The following is a 15,936-nucleotide window of genomic DNA, read 5'->3' as shown; positions in this document are numbered from 1 at the left end:
CATGCTATGAACCTCGATAGCTTTTGCAAGAGATTCCTTCGAGATTTGTGTGTGATTATCAATGCAGCATTTGAAATGGTAAGTGGTTGAACATCTGCATTCTTTATTCTTTTCTTATTATTTTTTAAACGCACGACCCTATCTTGCGCGCATCAACATTCCCTAGCGTGTAGACAATGAATTCAGATATATTGTTGCTTCGAGACACGCTTCTGCTTATTTAGGTCACAAAACATGATATCTGTTTGGACAAAAAATAATACAACGATGTAGTAACGTCCCGTGAGGGTTCCTGCCTATTTGTCACTTCATATTTTGAAAATAATTGAAGCCTTCACGCCACGGGTCCTATGTGTTGCACCTCCTATATTTTCTATTGAATATTCGGCTTCATCCTTCGCTTGCCTCTTGTTATTCTCAAAATGGTCTCTCCTCCTCTTCTCTTTTATATTTTTTCTCAATCTTTCTTTCTCTCAAAGGACATCTTGAAAGCTTCCCGCGACGCCGTGAGGTATAATTTATTTCACTGGGTATATATATTCTTCGCGTCGACATCATTCTTTTTGTAAATTTTTGGCGTGCGGGATGCATTATTCTTGTTTGCTTTCTCCCTGCTGATATTCTCCGATTACTTTCCACAGCGTGGGAATATGCGCAGCGAGGCACATTGCTTTGGTCTTGTTTTCATTTATAAAACACCTAGGAAAAAATAATATTGCGAGTATTTAGAGGAGTGCGCTTTAAAATGAAATTTCTTAACAATGACCACGTTGTCTCAATGTATGTTTTCACTTCTTATATTAACGCCAATGATCTTAATCAAACGAGTAAATGATAGATTTTTCGATAGAACTATTGCGTTATTTTTATTTTTTGTGCCAAGAAATGATATGGCAATGAATAATTATTAAGTCATTATCAAAATTGTTTTCCTTTGATAAATTTTCAAGCTGGTCTGCGTTCAAAATCACAGTATTAGCAAAATTTTCAACTTTGGCTTTGTATGATAATCTACATCTACATCTACATAATACCCCGCAAGCCGCCGCAAGGGCGTGTGGCGGGGGGTGTTAGGTCACCAACCGTAAAAACGAAAGTAGTCATTATTTTGGAACATCAGGCTCTGAGAGAATCGAAAGATTTACAGTGATAATAGCGTTAGGTTTTATTGACCAAATAGAGTTTTGTTTTTATAGGAAACTCTAAAGGAAATCTTTGTTTCAACTACCTCTTAAAAATATTAAACGGGCTGGTGTATGCCTACCTGCTTCTGTGTGTAGCACATATAAACTTACAAACTTTTCACATGAGTGAGTGAGTTTTTTTCTATGAATCTCTCCTGTCCGTATCTTCTCGTAAAGGTACGAGGAAGAAGAAGTTTCCCACGCTTTCAAGGGTATAAAAAATTTTTTTGGCCCTCGCGCAACGAAGGGATTCCATGTCTTGTTAATGAATCCATCAAAAGAGTCTTTGCCCCATAAACTTTCTTGAAAAGTGTAAGTTTGTGAGGAGATATCCGTTGCCTATGGGTGGTCTTCTCAAAAGTTCCCAGTTTCCTGTCTCCCTTGCACCTTGGCCGACGGTGCAAATTTTCTTGGAAGTTGAGGGCTCAACGACGAACTTTGCATCACACCATCACTCCTTCCATTTAGCAAGGTGCATCGAGTTGGCTTAATATCTTATAAAGTAATTATTTTTCTTAGCAAAAAAATCTAACTCAGAATTAAGAGCTTACGTGGATCCAATTGTTTTAAATATTGTTTGGAAAGTTTACCAACAACATATAAACCATCAATAATCACGTTCTACGTCACATTCTTAGTAATACGCATCCTTGGAACTATTTTTTTACTCAAATTCCTTCTCAGGTTTTATTAGTACAAATCATGTAATATATTTAACACAATTGCAGCAGACTAGAGACTAGAAGCCTTCGAAACCTGGTGCTGGAGGGCGATGCTTAAGATCAAATGGCCGATAAAATAAGAAATGCAGAAAAGTACAGAAGAATAGACGAAGAACGGACCTTATGGAACACCATAGAGAAGAGGAGAACCAGATGGGTTGACCACACCAAGAGGCACAATGGATTCGTGAAGAATATAATAGAAGGAAAAATATGGGGAAAAGTTCCAAGAGGAAGGCTAAGGGATAAATACATGGGACACAAAACGAAGAAAGACCTTGCAAAAAATACCAGAAAGTAAGCCAATTAGCATCAGATAGATGGATCAGGGGATGGATGGATGGTTGCAGTCAACCAATCTTAGGATTGAACGACCAATGATAATGATTGCAGCAGTTAAAGTTACACTTTTGCACGAAAATGTTTTCCCTGATCAGTTTTTATGATGGCTTACATGGTAGCCCTTATCCAATCCAACGTGAGTTTTTACGGTTCAAAGCTCCATTTTTCTGCATTCTCAGCAATCACTCATTCCCTGTTCTAAGTCTGGCTTTCATTCGCGGATTGTTTTATTATGCACAATAGTGAAAACTTGGTGACCAATGATTGTGTTAGAATATGGATGTAACTCGGAAGTATAGAAAATCGCTAGGAAGTTCTTTGTGAATGTAAATCATTTGTCTCGTTATTTTGGAGAAGCACTCCCAAGAAATATTAAATACTCGTATTCGGATTCGAACCCTTAGAACCTATTTGTAAAATTTTAAATTGTCAGACTCCTCTCCTTTTGGAGACTTTATTGAATCATTTTGTCTTTTGAACTCATAGATGTGTTGCCTGTAGTTCCGGATGTTTTTATGTCAGGTTTTACTCTCTCCCGTGCTGTAGTTTCTTCTTCACTGCACTTAACCGGAAGGCTCCTGAACAGGGCCCTTATGTTTTCCACCGGATATTATGGTCGTTACTTTCGTCGCGGCTTCATTCGGGTTTACCGTTCTCACCCCTACCTGCGCCGATGCCCATTAAGACCTGCCATATATCTTCGCTAATCCTAGGGTGCCTTGGTTTATTTATCGCCGTCCTCAAAACGAGTCTACACGAGTGCTTCCGAGGAGAAGAAATCATTAAATTTCATAAAGATCAAATTCAATTTTGGCGGTGTAATTTGATCTGCTTAACACTATATTTTTGCACGTGCCTAATGTTTTCTTTGTCATTTTGATCCGTTTGTCGCGAAGGGTTTTAGGGACTCTCTTTGAACTTCGCAGTTTTCCAAACCGCGGAAAGTTGACCGGGACATGTGTTAGATTAGGATGTTGGGTTAAATTTTCTTAGGAGAAAAAAGATATTTATTTGGTTGATTTGTCCATTCAAAACCTACCTTAACCGTTGGATTATAACTAACCAGCAACAGCATGCAATCCGAATTCAAAAAGTGGAATAAGTTTCAGCATTGATGATTTAAAAACTGACAGAAGGTAAAGGAGAAAATATGAATTCATTTATTTATTGTTTGTTTCCAACGTTTTACATTTCGTCTGTCTCTTCTCTTTATTGATCTCCCAGGCCTTTATCCACTTCTTATGCCCTTATTCTTGTCATTAATTCGATTAAATCCCCACTGAGGAAAAGTAATCTTTTAAGAAACAAGTCAATACGATTTTTTTCAAATTGTAACAATTTAGATAAATACAATATTAAGCATTTTGTTTTAGTGTTGTCCTTATTCATAATAATATACAAAGGAACTATTATTTTCTAATTTTTAAGTGTACATATTGATTTAATTGGCACTGCTCCTAGAGCAATATGTTGTCCTCACCCAAAAAAGCAATGCAATGAAATGAACCAAGTCAAATGACCCCGGCGATATGCATCCCCATTATATCTCTTTGCAAAGTCAGCGAACCTCTGAACACCACGTGGCTTGCCGAGGGGTTGAATCACGTTTGCTAACAAGTGATATCCTACTCAAGCTCCACACAGGAAACGCACAAGTAGGGCCCTCACCCAACCAGTTATTCAATGACGCAACCCATAGCACTCCTGATCCTTCACTTGCAAAAGTGTCGCAGAAAATAGCAATAGCTGTGAAAATATGGCTTAAACATAGTTTAGTTTTCATTAGGGATATCAGAAATACCGGAACTGTGGTCTATTTCCACTGAATGGGTGCGAAGGACAGGCAAGCGAGAGCAAAATGTCAAAAAGATTCTTGCTTGACTCTGATGTGAGACCATGGCATGAGGATCAAAAGAGATTATGGTTATAGGTGAAGGTACCGTCAGCGCCTTGAACTGTTGGCTGATTGTGACTGCACGTTTCGTAGTGACCACAGCCATTGGTGGAGGAAAATACGAGTCTCAGTAAATTATAAGATTGGATTAGCTTGAGGGAGAAGTATAAGTACATTCTGATGACCGATTTCCCTCCAGTTTTGGCTGTCTGCAGAGGCGACATAACAAATTTCAAAGTTACTATTGCCTGAAATCGCCTTTAATTAGTCCTAAAAGGTCATGGCTTGTTGACAATCTTGTTGAAACCCTTACTCCTTGTGTGTACATCATTTCGTTCAGGTCGAACTTGCATTGCATGTTTCTGTGAAAATAGCTTTAAAGAAAAATCTGATAATTTCTTTGGAAGTGGAATTATTCGGAGATATGATTCATTTCTCACTCTCAGTTGCTTTAATCGCCTTAAAACCAGATTCCAACATATAAATAAAACAACCTGTGGGTAGCTTAAATACTTTTAAAATTATTTCATGACAAAAACAAAACGACAGTGGGTGTATGCATATACTCGATAGCTTTTATTTAAATCTACGGATTTTATTCTGCTCTCAAGGTGGGGTTTAAAAATAATTGATCTGCATGAATTTTTAAAAAACGACTCTGAAATTTCCGGACAGTAATGACCCAGGCAAGATAGAAAGAGCGCACACAAAAACTATATACTAGGATAGAAATTTGGTCAACAAGTTAAGACCTAAACATTACGATGCATGTGAAGTTGGCTTAGGTCCGGGTAGTGTGATTCAGAAAGGAAAAGAAAGGTTCAGAGAAGAAAGAGGCACGCGTAAAAGTATAGCAGTAATTAGATTACAGATTGAAATTAATTTGGAATATAACCATCGTTTAATTATAATCATCATGAGCCATTATAAAGCCAGAGGTAGAAGTATGGTATGAGAATTGATCAATAGAAAATTAAGTTACAGAGGTTCACTTGGAATAGGAATGGTAACTTAATCATTGAGTTTGGTGAGAGTAAACTAGACCACGTGAAACATCTCACTCACTTAGGAAGCCGTAATGATAAATACATTTGATTTGTCTACATAGTCATTTATTACAGACAACCTAGATGATTTTATTGTTTTATAACCTCGCCGAGAATTAGACAGTTTCAGGCGTAAGATGACGGAAATCCTTCATGATGAAAGATGACACATTGTTTTTCCACATCGAATTTTTTTATTACGACCTAGGTTTCATTACAGCGTAACATCTTAAGATAAATTGAAAATTTTATTACAAATTTATGTATACCTAAATGCTGGGAAAATACAGCGGGTTTGTTTGATTTATTCATTGTAATTCTCAAGAAGCAAGTATATCTTTTCAAAATATTTCTAGTTTCATTTATCGAAATATTTGCCCTTGAATTTGCAATAGTTTATGGAGATATGTTGACCACGTCCTGATAGGAAAGTTTAAATTCTGTTAACCCGCCTCTCCCCTGTATTCCTACGGTCAGATTGTCAGACCTGGAGCTCTAATGTCGACGAAACCGTCATTTAAATAAAGGCATAGTTTTAAAAATCGCATTGTGCCTCAGCATCGTTTTACATTATTTGTCTTTTTTTTATATTGCAAGAACTTTATAAATTTACAAAATGCTTTTATGTAATATTATTCGCTCCATTTACCCACTGAGAAAATTTTGTGATCTAACATGGCAATAACTCTGAAATGCCACTCTTACTGTAGAAAATTGCAAAAATAGCTTTGTTTAAACTTAGAACGGCAGTGAAAACGATAGACGCAAAATTGAAAAAAAAATTAAGATTGAAAAAATATGCCGAAACCCGGGATTGAACCAGGGACCTTTAGATCTTCAGTCTAACGCTCTCCCAACTGAGCTATTTCGGCCGTAATTGGGATAAGGAGATAAAATTCAAACAGTGTGCGGAGTGGTTTTCCAACCACCAGTAGTTCTCTAAAATAAAGACTGCTGTTATCGGAGAGTATTTTGCGGTTTTTCCAGAGTCCAAGAATAAACGTCCATTGTTGCAACATTTCAACGGTACAATTGATTGAACCTTCAGCCGAATATTAGCTGCCGCTAAATCTGGCCACATTAGTCGTTTTTTCGTTCGAACTAGAGATGGAACAGTCATAACTCAGTAGCTCTCTATCGAAAAAATGCTGGAGCTCCTCGTAAACCATCCCCATACTCACATTCTTTATTAAATTAGTAAGGAAAACTGGAGCAATTTGAATTTTGTGATGAACTTAAGAATGAGTAGCAAGGAAATGCAAGATATAGGAAGAACTAGAACCTGTATAAGAACCGTAAGAGCATCACTCACGCTGGATGCTCACAAACTGAAGAAATTGGAGGACTTAATCCTATCAGAGCGAAGGTCAACCATTTAAATGATTATGAATGAGACTGATTATAGGTACGGCAGCGTGTGGAAAGTTATTCACCGAGAACTGCAGATGTTAATCCTGTCAGCACGCTGGGTTCCACGACTTGTCTCCTTTTCAGAAGCAGACACAGCGCGCCCTGTCAATGGAGATGTTCGATCTTTTGGAGCAAGGCGAAGAGGATTTATCGGTCACCTGGTGACAATGGATGAAAATTTGATCTATCATTATGATCCAAATACCAAATAGAAAAGTAAGGAGAGGAAGCACAGCGACTCACCACTCTTCAAGAAGGCTAAGGTGCAGAAGCTTGCAGGGAAACTCATGCTGTCTGTTTTTATGTACTGTCGTGGAATCACCTTAACAGACTACCTGGAGAAGGATTAGCGTTACTGGTGCCTATTACTGCACACTGCTGAACAAATCGCGTCATGCTCGGATAAAGAACTGGCGAGGCATAATCATCGAAGGTATCTGTCTCCTCTTCGACAGTACACCTGCTCACTTATCTAATGGTGCAGTTGAGGAATCAAAGCAGCGTGTCTTTGACATATTGCCACATCCACCCCTAGCGACTTTTTGTTAATTTCAGAGCTCTAAAAGCATTGCAGAGTTGGAGATTTGTCAACAGAGTTGGCATAATTCAAGAGGTAGAACAATGGTTTTCGACGCAGCATTCTGTATTCTACAATGACGACCTTTGAAAGATCAAAAACGCTGGAATCAATGTATAATCGCGGATAGTGACTATGTAGAGAAGTCTTAAGAATAACAAATAGTCATAGAGTTTCTTTCTCGATCATTTATAGTAATAATTAAAAGTTTACGATACCCCCTCGCATTTCGGCTACAAAATAGTCCTCGAGCACTGAAGGAATTGCCTGCAAACAAAGTCGAAGTGACAAGGACGGGGGACACCCAAAATAGGTAAAGTAGACGGGTAAGGGGGGGGCAGAAAACATGTTGAAATGATGAACTAATTTCTTTGGGAAATTAAAATAATTACCGAAGTATAATTTTCATTACTTACAGCATAAGCACAAAAACAGAGAATAGTTTAAAGAAATTCGAGTCATTCGGTCAGTCGGAAATTCATATTTTCAAATCCTAGTCTTTCTTTGAAATACCTAATTATATGTTTGATTGATACCTCATGTAATACTAATATTTTTGAAATATCATTCAGTTAAGCACTGTTTTCGCAACTTGATACAATGATCTATTAGTAATAGCTTAAATTTTCCAAATATGTGTGCATGCACTGAAACACGCGCAAGCTGTAGCGGCACACATCATGGCCCTAAGGCAATACATTCGTGGCGATCTATTTCATGTACTCACCAATCGAGTACCCGTCATTTTCTGAGTAACTACCGACCATATGCATTCATGGGAAACAAAAATTCCTTTCGGGGTTAACTATATTTAAATTTAAAGGCGATGTCTTGCACGGTCAAGGGAGCTTTGGACGTATATGTGTATTAATACGGACTACGAATTCGTCCTCTCATGTGGCAAATAATTCAGCCTGAAATAGTTTTATGCATTTAACGGTCAAAGTAAAAATAACTCTGTATTTAAAAAAAAGAAGAAATTGTCTTCGTGCGAACGGGTTGCTGCATCATCCTGACCAACTGGAGTCGTGAAGGACGTCTCCCAAGACGACCTTTTTGTTCCTCATCGTTTTCCTCGAAGGAACACAAGAGCAGCAAACCGAAAGGTAGAAACCGTAGCCTCATCTTACCCACCCAGCATTCGGATCGCATTCCCCTCAAACGCCCTCCCCATTCTATCCCCTACCCACCCTCTTCCCTCTCCCCTCCACATCCGAACCTCCCACAAACTCCAAATGATTCCTATCGGGGAAATTTCCCTTTATTGTTTGCCGCGCCTCAATAAGAAGTCATTATTCCATTGTTGCTTTGCGCGGGCCTCGGCCGCACGAGATGAGGACGCCGCCGTTCTCGCCTCTCACAAAAGAGAGGCGGAAAGCGGTTTTGAGGGGGGGGTTCACGAATTGATGAGCGCGGTAATAAATGAATCCGATTGGTTGGGAGCGGGAGAGAATCCGCACCCACCGGATTCACTCCAACGGGAGGAGCGACGCGTCAAAGTTGAGGTTTTTTTTTCTCCTCCTCGAGTGGAGGCCGAAAAAAAATTACGTGAGAGATTTCCTTCTTCCCTTTCTGTTTACGTTTTTGTTTTCTGGATCTATTTTTTTGTCCCTTGGTTGGGATGTGATTGCCAGGATGTTCTGGAAATGAAGAGACTAATTTACCATTGTGCGCGAATGAATTCTTAAAGTCAACGATCTGATGAAAGATGGCAATAGCTGCATTCGAGAGAGATTATTTTTTTATTGATGCTGGATGATCGGTGAATGCACGGTTGTGTTATTTCGAATGGAGGGTTTCGCCTTCTCATTTCGATTGGTGTGAGATAGGAAACATCTTCTCTCAGGAGTCTTGACGCTACAGGTTTGTAGAGACAATTTCGAGTCCACGGCTCGGTACAGTAGCACGCTCGGAGGACAGTGAATCGTTTAGGTGGAATATGCCACAATGGCATGAATTGCCTGCGCCTGTAACCATGGTAGAGACTTGGCTCTCCATATCATTACAACATTATACCATCTAATAGTTTAGGCTTTGTTGAGAATCGTAACACAGAAATCGGAAGCCCGGTTCTGGCAAACTTATTCATATCTTCATCATTTTAATATTCGCGAAGGAGAGATAAGGACTGAAATGCTCATCAACAATCCCTCATAGTTTCCCGGACCCCATTCATTATTTGTTCAGTTTTTACAGGTTTAACTGATATATAACAGTTTGATAATTTTTTGTTGATGGATAATTTGAAGAAAATTATTTTAAATATCATTATCCACCTTTCGTGTCAATGATCTTTATGTATCGTTTTTCCTTCTGCGCAGCTAAATAAATTAGGACCTAAAAGTTTCATTTCCTACTATTTCTTTCCTTAATGCTAGACATTTAGAAAATTAAATTATCCCTAGTAAAACACATAAGTTCCAAAATATTATGCTTTGCTATATATCTGGTATTATGCTTCGCTCTCTTGCTAATATACCACCACGTGATTCCTGCAAACCTTTTTTTATTAGGTATAGAATCATGACTGTATTTTGTTTGTATATCTTTAAGGCTCTGATTCATGTGAAAGTTAATCTAGAAACTTACCTATTAAGATCCAACCTCCATAACTATTCCACAAGAGGTAAATCGAATCTAAATACTACTTATTGTAGATTGTCATTAACTTACAACACATTTCACAATATGAACATACGACTGTATAACTATCTGCCTACTCAGTTGAAATCAGATGGTATCCAGAGTTTCAAGAATAGGGTATATACCTGGTTACTTGCTCACCCACTATACTCATTGGATGAATTCTTTTGTGACAATTTTCATCACATTTGTAGTTTATATGTTAAATAAAGTATGTTTATATGTTAAATAATACTTATATTGACGACATTTAATATGGTTGTACCATTTTTAAAATGAATAAAGTATTATTATTATTATATTTTTAAAATTTCATTCATAAATTAATGCGATGCTCATTGTCTCAAATCTTCGAATCGCTAATAGTTTCAAATACTCCGAGTCTCGTCATATAACTTCAATAACCGTAGGATACAGGAATATTCCTAAACCTTCCGAAGATCGTCAAAAACGAGAGAAGAGCTGGAACACAAAAGTGAAATCCCTTCGAATGACACAAATATCAAATATATCAATGGTTTGGTACGCATTTCTTATTGCCAGGGAGTCTCGCACGGTGGATATAGGTGGATCACTGACATTCAGGCAACTCACAATGTTGATGAACATCCAAATAATGTAACAGACGTCATTTTCTTGGTTCCGTTCAATAGAAACTCCCTACACTGCTCATTTTGCAAACTAGAAAAATTACACTAGTTTCACTAATCAAAAAACTGTTTAATACGTACACCAAACCGTGCATCGTAGTCGTGGGTGAGATAACCAAGGAAGAGGGATTGCCTTGAGAAAAGGTTTTCATAGCTAGGCCGAAGCAAACATCTTCAAGTTTTTGCTATTATTACTAACTAACGTACCTATGGAAATATATGCCGTTTCTCATGTAATTTCACATTTAACAATATTGAATTCGCGATCAGAATTATAATTTAGGCTTGAGTGTTACTTCGTAGGTTAGTTCTCTTCTTTCCTAAAAAGATTTAAACAAAGGTGTGTAAGTCTGGATAATCTTGGTCGTTAATCAAATCTCATCTAAATGGCGCGTAACGTGGATTCAGCCAATATAAGGATTCGTTCTTAATGGCACAGGCGATATTATACTGTTGGGCCATAGGCTTTTATTTCAAAGACGGATAATGTTACAGTTCGAGAGTATCACATTGCCCGTGGAAAGAAGGGTATATTAATGGGATAGTGAGAAGTCTATCAAAAGCAACCGTCCGGGCCCCAAAGCATGAGTTCTCTCGGTTCGCTGCACTGGATTTGGTCAGTCGTAATTTGAACAGGAAAGTATGCCTTACAGAACGATAGACCTTACAAATGCTCTTATTCCTTTTTTTGGGATATGTAGTTTAGAAGCTCGATCGTGCATGGCAAGTACAAGTATGCCTTATATATTCAAGAAACTAAATAGAATGAGGAAGAAATGACAGTATGAGGAGTCCACAATCGCTCAAAACAAAAACACAGTATTAGAAGTAGTATTTAGGGGAGGCGACCGACTGCTGAGGTCATTTACGCCATAGGGGATAGACAGGAAAGGATGAAGGGTGGAGAGAAACCCGGCGTCGGCATTGGCCTACTCTATACGAAAGGCGCCAAGGGGCCCGCAGCTTAACGTCCCATCCTACGGACGGTGTACTCACGCAAAGTGCCCTCCACAAAGCACCTCAAGTAGGGATCGAGATAAGAAAAACACGTATTGCAAATTAGCGAAGGAGTCTGATGATTATAAATAGCGAGCACTTTTATGTTAATCCAATTGTATTTTCCTTTGAATATTTCATATGCAGTAACAAGATTTTCTTCGCTAAGCCATCCAGAGAATTGGCACAACTAATCACTGTAGCTTTTAATGAGGAAAAAGTTGAGTTTTTTTGGCTAACTACCTGCCACTAAACTAGGCAGTTAAGACGTGGATGGAGGTACATACCGACAATTTTTCGTCTAATTTAAGAAACGAATCTAAATTTTATATCAGCTAAGATGCGAAATTAAAAAAGGACAACATTTGTGAATCGGGAATTTGTTCAATCTCTCACCTAGTAATAGCACTGAGGATGTTTTTTTTCAAATGCTGGTTGATGTACGCACAACGCTGCTTTTTTCATATTACTCCGATGCGTCCCTGTTTTCAAGACTCCCTGGGGGTGAATACTATTCTTCACTGTTAAGGTTTTCTTCCCCTCATATTTGATGGCGTCTTGTGAAGAAATTCAAAGGACTCCCTCTTCTTACCTTTTAGGACGTAGATAACATTGGGTTTTCGATCGGGCAAAATAAAAACTTTGCCAGCTTACAGATTTGTGTTTTCTCTTGAAATTTGCGGCGTCACTTCTCCATCCGTCGTTTTTTTTCCGCGGTGCTCTTTTAAGTTTTACCCTCCGTTCGAGCTATTTTGTTGGGGGTGCCATAAAAAAAATCCGTCGGCTTTATTTTGAGCCGATTGTTGCGTGATTTCCAGAAATCCCGAGGGATTGGTTTGCCGGTCCCCCGCAGCTTTTTTTCCCCGTCGCTCCCTAATTCCTTTCCACTCCGCCGTTCGCCTCATGAATGGCGGACGCCACTCTCGAGCCCCAAAGGTGCCAACTGCGGTTCCTTTTATTGTTTTATTCATCTTGTATCGTCTCTGCGGTATTCCAAACCTTTCTGCACATTTTTTTTGGGTGGATAATTTAAGCAATGAATTAGTCTTGTTACTTTTACATATATACGAGTGTATTTTCTCTTTTATTATTTGTATTTTTACAAAATCTTCGTGAAAGCCATTATTTGTGATTAGTATGGAGTTATTATATAATAAAGTGCAATAATTCTTCCGTGTAAGGTTCAAATAGTCAGGATGAGAATAAACTAGCGCGGCGATTGGAAGAAAACATCATTTCTCTGGTGCTCATACTAATGTTGGAAATGATTTTCATAACTTATTCAGTGTTATTTGGTGATCTCTCTGATTATGACTGGTAGGTATACAGCATAGAGGGATATTTAATGTTTTAACTTTAGTGAGTTTCAGTTCTTGAACTAATTAAAATGAATATTTATGATAAGATATTAGTTAGGTATATTACGGCTATAATTAGATATTATTACGTATTATATTATTAGAAAGGTATATTACGAGTCTCAAAAAGAAGCCTCAAAAAGCGTGTCAAATATTTCATTTGTGGCAAATATGGTTACAATTCAAAATATTTTATTCTTTCGGAGATTTCTGTGGTGTAGATTCGATAGGCTGGGTATTTTTCTCGGGATTTAACCGTGTTCATTGTATAATTACGAACGATATCTCATTAGTCTCCGTAAATCCTTTAGTTAGCGTTCGTTTTTCCTTTATCATGCACGCGTCAATCCTTTAAGCTATCTTACGACTCTTTTAGATGTAGAAACGGAAAAATGCAGAAAAGGAAAAAGATGATTCCGACATCTAGTAATTAAAAAACCATGATAATAAAGTTAATGATAGTAATGCTAATTGGCTATAGTTTTGAGCATGTTGGAAGTATGACGAAAATGAAAAATATCGGGCCTGTCCGGGATTTGAACCCGGGACCTCTCGCACCCAAAGCGAGAATCATACCCCTAGACCAACAGGCCGCTTGAGACGCAGAAATTTTCTTCAAACTTCATAATAATTACAACCTTGCCTTCGCTTTCACTTTTTCGGCAATCTCCCGATTGCCTGCAACGATGACACGCAGTCCAGATTGGAGTTATATTGTCTGTTCGTGAAGGATTGTCCCAAGTATGTGCATGATACTTAGGAAGACTTTCCTGAAACTTTTTAGCTGGCATGATTACTAGAAATGGAAGGAGGAGTGGATGAAAATCAGAATAGCACAAATTAGTATTGCCATCAATAAGATGAGTGCGACTATTACAATTGACAAATAGTAGACACTGTATAGATGTCTGTAACACCGAAGTCTGAACATATTTAATGAAGTTGTATCAATCTAGATATCAATGTAGGTAGTTTACGTATTTACCATTGTTACAGCTTGACGCTAGTACTGGTAAAAAGAATTTTACACAGAAATTCGAGTCTCTTGATGACCGATGAAATAACATGGGTCTAACGGGTGATTGATGATCAGCATCTTCGGAGTGTGGGATAAGGGAAGCCTACGTAGAGCATTGCCAAGAACTACTTGAGCAAAACGAACTGGGCATACATAGAAGCACAATACTTTTCGAAAAACCATGATTAAGAAAAAATGAATTCAAGAGGAAGACTAACGATGAGTTAAAAGAAGCAAGCGATTAATGACAGACAGGAGTGGCAGGAACCTTGATATAAGAAATGGTGCAACGAAGCTTTCGTTGTATCTCAAATGTTTGCAGTTGGCACCACTTTTAATAGGCTCATACGAAGATTGCACATTTTAGCACTTGCGTATCCTTACTAACCATGGATATCTCTTTTGTGAGAGTGAGCACTGATACACGACTAAGGTTGCTTTAAGTATGAGTAAAAAGAGAAAAATAGGTAGGCTGGGAAATGATTGCCTTATAAACATTTGGGTTGGAGACACCAGTTAAAAATAAGACGTAAAGAAGTGTTTTATGCTTGTTTCATAATTTTTTACCAACTGAATGAGAGTTAAATCTCCCAACTCTTGCATGCCGATAAAACATTATGCCGACCCCGGTGGCGGCGGGGTAACGTCCTCGTCTGCTATTCCAAGGGTCGCGGGTTCGATTCCCGCCTGGGTGAGTTTTCCTCCACCTAGGGCTTGGGTGTTTGTGAATGTGACCATTGTTATCGTTGTTAATAGTTCGATGTAAAGGCCAACATGTGCTGTTTTCGGACTTATACTGAATAAATAAATTATACCAAACGAATATATTAGCGCGCACTTATCAGTACGTGAACAGAGGCTAACGTATGCAGTGATAGATTAATATGGAATAAATCGGCGAAACGAATTTTTTCGGAAAAATATAAAATCAGACTTTTTTGGCGTCTTGCCCAGAGAAATAATAGTGAGGCGTATAATAATAATACATATGCGACGAGAAATATATACCATATAGACAAAAGGATGCTTGTCAAAGGGTTTAATAAGTTGAAGCATGAGACGCTCTTAAATTATATTATACTCGTACATGTAAAAGTCATTTGTTCTATTCGTTGCTAAAAGGCCACCTTATCGTTTTATTTTTCAAATTGATTTGATGGTAATACTTTCTATTTCTTATTACTTGGGTCACGCATTGAGTGAGGGAAAAAGGGTCGTTCATTGTATTGGTCTGTTTGGGAATCAATTTCCCTTAATTTCTCACTGTAGTCTAACCTACCTTTATCAAGCGGTGTTAGAATAATCCAATCTCTGCTAGCGTTTAACTCACATGGTTTGTATTTATACATTGGTTTAAGCTGCACGTCATATTCATGTTTGTAGAAGCTCCCAACCTGTAGATTCTTGTGCCTCCTATTCCTTTATATCTGTTCTTCAGAAAACAGAGAGTTTCCCATGCACCTGTCTTGATTTATTCAGAAATTAGGCGCTTTTACTCGGGATCCCAAACAACTCATCTGAAATTGATGTCTAGCCAACGTAAAGTAACACCTCACCTTAATTTTTCATTGTAATCTCGTATTTCCTCACTATTTGCTTGATGAGGCCAATCATCTTCAGTGCAACTGTTCCTAACTTCTTTCCCTATGTTAGATCTCATGTTAATGTGACTCCTAGGCATTATATTTGATCGGCAATTTTTCGATAAAACTGTCCTATCCAGTGCGTAGTGCAGTGGCTATTGTACTGGCTTCCGACCCAAAGGGCCCGGATTCCCGGTGGTGTTGAATATTTTTCAGAGGTATCTCGATCCCTACTTTAGGTGCTTTGTGGAGAGCACTTTGAGTGAGTACGACGTCCGTCGGATGGGACGTTAAGCTACGGACCCCTAGGCGCCTTTCGTAAAGTGTAGGCTAATGCCGACGCCAGGTTTTTCTCCACCCTTCATCCTTTCCTGTCCATCCCTAATGGCGCAAATGAACTCAGCTGTCGGTCGCCTCCCTTAAATACTACTACTAATTGTCCTTTCCCCGACGATCCCCTCCCCCCGAGGTTGTAAATTTATAGGTGAATAGATACAGGGTCCGTACGATAAG

The 15,936-nt window shown here is 38.4% G+C and overlaps 2 non-coding genes across 2 annotated transcripts; both read right to left on the bottom strand.

The window, feature by feature from the left end:
* Window positions 1–5,987: 5,987 nt before the first annotated feature.
* On the bottom strand, window positions 5,988–6,060 carry TRNAF-GAA (transfer RNA phenylalanine (anticodon GAA)). Its single transcript has one exon. It is a non-coding gene; the product is annotated as a tRNA-Phe (tRNA).
* Window positions 6,061–13,343: 7,283 nt separating this feature from the next.
* Window positions 13,344–13,415, bottom strand: TRNAP-UGG (transfer RNA proline (anticodon UGG)). Its single transcript has one exon. It is a non-coding gene; the product is annotated as a tRNA-Pro (tRNA).
* Window positions 13,416–15,936: the final 2,521 nt, after the last annotated feature.

Source organism: Hetaerina americana, unplaced genomic scaffold, assembly GCF_022747635.1.
Source record: "Hetaerina americana unplaced genomic scaffold, ioHetAmer1.1.p SCAF_19, whole genome shotgun sequence".
Lineage (NCBI taxonomy): Eukaryota > Metazoa > Arthropoda > Insecta > Odonata > Calopterygidae > Hetaerina > Hetaerina americana.
This window is presented reverse-complemented; position numbering and strand designations above follow the sequence as displayed.